The following is a 6483-nucleotide window of genomic DNA, read 5'->3' as shown; positions in this document are numbered from 1 at the left end:
GAAAAAAAAAAAAATTCTGAAAAAAGTTTAAAATGAAGAATTTAGGGGCGTAATTTCAAAATGCCGATTTTTGCCTTTTTTTTTTTTTGCAGATTCGTATTCTCCGTAGCCGAGAACGGGGGTTTGTGTAGAAAAAAAAAAATTAAATAAAAAAAAGAAGGGTGTTTTGGGGTGGGGTACAAAAGGAAGTCTTGTCAAATTCTTTTCCATAAATACTTATATACTCTGAATCCACAGCGTCTCAGCGTTATTTGTTGAAAATTTCGTCAAAAAGTATCCATTTTTCTGAAAGTTATGAGGCAACAAAGTCGATGGGGGTACACATCTGTCGTTATGCCGTCTTATTATTATTGCTATTACTGGTATTTCGCTTTTTGTTCAGAGACAAAGGTAAAATCTACACAAAGAACAAAAATGAACCTGTGTGGCTCAACAAATATAATTCTCCAACAAAGAAAATTAGCAAAAACACGACGGATACGGTTCTTTTTGTTATAGCATTACAGGGTACTCTTTTGAAAGTGTTTCTTCTACATTTTGTTTCAGTCCCTTTTCGAATAAATACTAACTGTTGTTTAGCCACCAAACGAAATGATACAAGTTTCGGTGAACTCATATATTCTAGGATCACCCCGCAATTGAAAAAAAATGTTGAGAGCAACAACAATCAAGGAAATACCTAGCTTAAAAAGGGGGGAAAAGTAAATATGCAACATACCTCCTCGTGTTAGCTCAAGTTCATATTCGGTCGCGAATCTCAATAACACCGGAAGTTTATTGCCTTATCTCCCTTTACGAAGATTGAAAGCTATAATACAGTGAACTATTATTATTTATTATAGCTTGCAAGGTATATTATTAACAACTACCACTCCTGGGCCACAGATGGGGAGATGGAATCGTTGATTGGATACGAACCAACTACACATACAACTGATTATATGATATAACAAATCCAGATAAAAATTATCCCCATTGGACACAGAATCTATGAATTAAGTTAAATGGGAAAGACGAGCTAAACAGTCTAGGGGAGGTCACTCTGAGGAAACTCGTGATAGCTTGTGGCGAAAGCAGTCCAACACAACTGTCTCTTCGTTTAGTCGAAGGGCTAGGTCTCGAAACATTAGATTCTTCTCTTTTCATTTGAATTGTCATATGTTCGTATTTTCTAGGACATCTGGATTCAGGTGTCAAAATTTGCGTTCGGGAAGAATGTCTAAAATCCTTTAAAAGTCTGGATTTTTATTAATACACTATTTAAAAAGATGTTTTCTTTTTATAGTTCCAAGAAAAAAAAAAAAAAGAATTCCTTGAAAGGGTATGCAACATCAATTATAGACCACATATTGTTCAACCTGCCCACCACCATTATTATTCTCGATACCTAGGGAAAAGGAACTCATATATGTAAATAGGCAATTAAAATAAACACACCACATTGTTCATTTACAAAATCAAAGTAAGTTATGTAAAAAAAATCATTTACATGGAAGCTGTGACGATTTATATGTACCCAATAAATGAGAGGAAGAAAAATATTAGTAATTGATACAGCCTTTATTTGTTCGTTACAATGTAAGATACAGCTTCTTCGAGTTGTTATACATAGGTTATTTGGCATTTTGTTATCCATTCTGTAGGTAGTCAAGTTCATCTTTTGTTGACTGCTAGGAAAACGGATAGGAGACAGAAAGAGTTAAGGAATCAGTGCTCCTTTAGCGTATTATCTACAAGGGAAATTACTCTCGGTTACTTTTTAGTTTATTTTGTGTTAGTGCTACTTTCCGTGTTATCTACGTGAGCAAATTTACTTTGGTGAGTGATTACGCGCTTATTTGAATTATTATATGGTTTTCTTATAATTAAAATAGTAAGAATTTTGAAAAAATACATTTACAATGCTAGGTACAAAATAATTTAAAAAGTAACCTAAAGTAATCTCCCTTGTAGATCAAATGCCAAAAGAGCACCTACCTATCTGTGTTAACCAGTACAGACGATGAAAGTTGTGTAGTCGGGCAATGACAAGCCATACGTGAAGTGCTCCTTTTGGCCAGGGTCTAAGAGAAAGAGATAAGATCGAATTTGGGTTCTATATTTATATTTATTCTAACTAAATTAGGTCAGGCTAAACAAGGAATTTTCTGCCACTTATCAGCCCTGATCTAAATTTGACTTGAAATGCTCAGTTAAAGAATAGAACTGATCTGTATGTGACAGTTGACTCTCATAAATTTTTAAGTGCGCACTTATAATCTCGTAGAATAATCTAGGCTAGGTTTTGAATCTTGGCTAAGAATCTAGGAAGTTATTCATAACAGAAGGTAATCGTTCTCACAGTGACAATGCTCTTCTCAATATGTGTGATGTACCAGCTAAAACAACCTTTGCATTTCTTGCAGGGATGGTAAACCAGGGATCATGCTTAAATAATTTTCAGTTCCTTTTTTGATCATTCCTAGAGCTACTACAATTACTGGTGTTGTAATTGCCTTAAGATGCCAGATTTTTGTATTTCAATGAGAAAATCTTTCTATTTTCTGAGCTTGTCAAATTCTTTTGCAGAATTATCATGATCATAAGGGATACTCATGTCAATCAATGAACAGACTTTATTATTTTGGTCTTTTACAACAATATCCAGTTTATTAGCTTTGATAGTTCTGTCTGTATGTACTGGAAAGACCCAACGAATCGTTACATTTTCTCCCTTATTATTATTATTATGTGTGTGTGTGTGTGATACAGTACATGATAGGATTAAAGCATGAAATCTGTTACATATTTCCTGTAGTTAATTCCTTAACTGAGATCTCATAATAGCACTGCTCATGTTAATGTAATTCATATAATGAACAGGCAGAAAAAAACCATTCCCTGTCTCTACATCTGTAACTGTGTGTTTAATAGGATATTGATACTAAAATGTACAAATATATATGTTGGCAGAAAATGCAAAGGAAATAAGTTATACAATTACATGTGTTGAAATATACAGTAAGTTTTCCAATGTATTTTTTTTGCAGCATATACTAGGTATGCAATCTATTTCCCTGTCATGCAACAGTACAATATTTTCTGAAATATATACATATGATAAACTGAGGACTTTTACTGATTTATTTATTAATTTTAATGCCATTTTTGAGCACAAGATAGTTTACATTTATTAACTAAGTGAGAGAGTATTAGACAAATAAAGGATACGAAGGAAAATTTCACGTAACATGTAAGAAATTTCACAAGTGGGAATCAACTGTGTAAATATCATTTAGCAACCAATAGAAAACCACCTGGAGGATGGTGTTTCTGCTTGTGTATATAATAGAATAATCTGTTGGTAGTAAAAGAAGCAGCCACTGTCGAATAGGTAGCAGTCACGCTCAATACATGAGTATGTTGTAGAGTGAGGGTTTTCTTTATTTGATAAAAATTGTCATTTTATAGGATTATCATGCAATTTTGTTAATACTCTTCAAAATGTCAAGTTACAAAGTAAAGACAAAATATAAATGAAGTTCTGGAGCTGGTGAGGTTGTTCAGAAGTGATGGGAAGAGACCAGATGGTTTTACCCTTTGTCCCTGGGTAAAAGGTTGGTACCTATGTATACACACACACACACACACACACACATCTGAGGCACCAGAGCTTGTGACCCTTTTGCTCCCTCCCATATCCTGGATGCTGCAGTAAATGGTAGGTCACTACTTCCATAGGTGAATGGAACAAAATCCTTAAGAATCAGGACTTGTCAGTGAGCCATTTCTTCCAGCCTGTGATGTTCGAGAAGTTTGGAGGGGCTGGGCTGCTAACAGCGAAGTTCTTGTCAGCATTGGTGGCTCGCCCTATCAAGGTGTCAGGTGATGCCCATGAGGGTGCTTGGCTGTTCCAACATCTTAGCCTCGCTACAGCCTGTGGTAATGTCACAGACGTGTTAGTTTGCTTCAGTAGACTCTATTGAACTTTGTGATGTGCAACCAATTGAAACACTAAGTGTGGAATAAATGTTTTTTTCTTTTTCTTTCTTTCTACCTCCCCTCCTTTTTCTTTCTTTCTTTGCTCATGCTTCTGTTTTCTTCGGTTTTTTGGATTTGTATGTTAATGTGGTTTTGTATTATATATGTATCACAAACATACATGTTATATATGTAATTACTAAATAAATGAAATAGGTAATTGTTAATTGACTGCTAACTGAATCAGTCAAAGCAAAACAAAACAATGCTAATGTTCATACAGGTCACGCGTATGTAGATATTAATACATGACTATCTAGTTGATGCCTAAATTCCAATGAAAGAGACTTATTTCTGAGTTGGAGGGCTTGTTCATCGTTTCTTGGTGAGAAATGTTAAAAATGACACATGTACTAGAACATTCATAAGCGTGGCTGTGTGCTAAGACGTTAGCTTTCCAATCACATGGTTCCCAGTTCAGTATTACTACGTGGTACATTGGGTGTCTTCTATTTTAGCCCCGAGCTGACCAAAGCCTCATAAGTGGCTTTCGAAGGCAGCAAATGAATGAAGCCTGTCGTGTGTGTGTGTGTGTGCGAGAGAGAGAGAGAGACCACCACTTGACAAGTGTTGGTTTGTTTACATTCCCATAAATTATAAGTTCGGCAAAAAGATCGACAGAATACGTACAGGGATTTAAAAAGTAAGTACTGGGGTCGATTCATTAGGTTAAAACCCTTCGAGGCAGTGCCCCAGCATGCCCGCAGTCCAATGATTGAAATTAAGTAAAAGATAAAATATATATAAATAAAAACTTATAGGGTTTTTTTTTTATTAAGATGCGTCTAAAATAAAAATGATAAAGTTATCACAAAAATGAATGACCGTGTTTAAGGAAAAGAAATAGTAAAGGCGGGAATACAGAATGAGTCTGTAAGGAAACACGCTGAGAGCACGAAGAAAACAGAGCAGCGAGAAGTGTGGTGTGTGTAAAAGAAAGTGAGAGAGTGAGTTATTGAAGATCGAGTAACGCAGGAGAGAGGAGAAACAAATGATTGAGGAAAAAGTGGGGTTGTAAAAATATCCAAATATGTGTATGTTAGTGTGAATATTTCTTCTTAGGAATAAAGAGCGAAAGAGAAACGAATAACTGAGTGAGAGAATAATTCTGAGGTGTATGGAGAGAGAGAGAGAGAGTGGGGGGGGTGCCTATGCGTGTCTGAAGGGGAAATATGTGGGAAAAGTGAGCTAAAATCAGAGATTAAGAAAGCAAACTATTAGTAGAAAGTGGAAGTTAACAGAAAGATAAGGCAACAAGGGAGCTTCTACGTGTTGCTCGACATGTTAAAAATAGCAGCCAAATCAAACTCAAATCACGCGGAAAAGGCTGCATAAGACAATATAGTTTTATGTATAGTGAGCCAAAGAGAAAGATAGTATGGTCACTACCGGAGCACTGTTGATGATAGGTCTGTTCGGTTAGGACTGACCTACGGATAAACCACATCGAAAAAGAGAGGGAAAGAAAGAAAGAAAGAAAGAAAGAGAGAAAGAGAGAAAGAAAGAAAGAAAGAAAGAAAGATAGACAGATTGAGTGTGATGAAACAAATAGAGTCGGAAAATGTAGAGAAAAAGAGACAGCAATTGTATGGTATATGTGAGATATTGAGAAGAAAAATACAATACAGACAGACAGGCAGGCAGACGGTGAGACAGACAGACAGGTAGGTAGGTAGGTAGGTTGGTAGATAGATAGATAGATAGATAGATAGATAGATAGATAGATAGATAGGTAGATAGATAGATAGATAGATACATACATACATACATACATACATACATACATACATACATACATACATATATACATACGTTCATACATACATTCATACATACATACATACATACATACTGTGTATTTGCATGTGCGTGTGTCTGTGTTTGCCTGAGAGAAAGAGATCGTGTGTCTGTGTATGTGTGTACAAGAGAGAAAGAGAGAGAGCGAAAGAGAGAGAGAGAGAAAGAAAGAGTGAAAGAGAGAGAGAGCGAAAGAGTAAGGCAGAAGGGAACTATCAAAAAGAAAGAAACAGCGAGATGTTTACGTTTAAAAGGGTAAAGGAGAGAGTAAGAGAGAAATAGAGAACAGCGCAGTTTCAACATGAACACAGCTGTTTTGGAAAGAAAATTAGTGGACGTCAAGCATGATTTGACAATCCTGTTTCTAAGATCTCTTAATTAATTGCTCTACTTAATGTTTTTGAAATGTTTTTTACTCAGGTAAATTCTTTCCTTCAAAATTATTGTGTAACATTTTATTAATGATGATTATGTATGTATGTATGTATGTATGTATGTATGTATGTATGTATGTATGTATGTATGTATGTATGTACGTATGTATGTTTGTATGTATGTATGTATGTACGTATGTATGTATGTATGTATGTATGTTTTATTTTTTATTTGTTTCAGTCATTTGACTGATCATACTGGGGCAGCGCCTTGAAGAATTTCTTGTCAAAT

General features: G+C 35.2%; 2 protein-coding genes across 2 annotated transcripts in view; one reads left to right on the top strand and one right to left on the bottom strand.

Annotated features, from left to right (window-relative positions):
* The window catches only part of LOC106879835 (39S ribosomal protein L14, mitochondrial), a 7043-nt gene extending 6217 nt beyond the window's left edge, over positions 1-826 (bottom strand). Inside the window, exon 1 of the mRNA XM_014929539.2 lies at positions 719-826. The gene's annotated coding sequence lies outside the window, so the exon portion shown is untranslated. The remainder of the gene's footprint in view (positions 1-718) is intronic.
* Positions 827-5873: 5047 nt separating this feature from the next.
* Positions 5874-6483, top strand: part of LOC106879840 (uncharacterized) — a 62743-nt gene continuing 62133 nt past the window's right edge. Inside the window, exon 1 of the mRNA XM_014929544.2 lies at positions 5874-6237. The gene's annotated coding sequence lies outside the window, so the exon portion shown is untranslated. The remainder of the gene's footprint in view (positions 6238-6483) is intronic.

This window comes from Octopus bimaculoides, chromosome 11 (assembly GCF_001194135.2).
Source record: "Octopus bimaculoides isolate UCB-OBI-ISO-001 chromosome 11, ASM119413v2, whole genome shotgun sequence".
Taxonomy (NCBI): domain Eukaryota; kingdom Metazoa; phylum Mollusca; class Cephalopoda; order Octopoda; family Octopodidae; genus Octopus; species Octopus bimaculoides.
The sequence above is the reverse complement of the archived record's forward strand: the minus strand, read 5'-3'. Positions and strand labels throughout refer to the sequence as shown.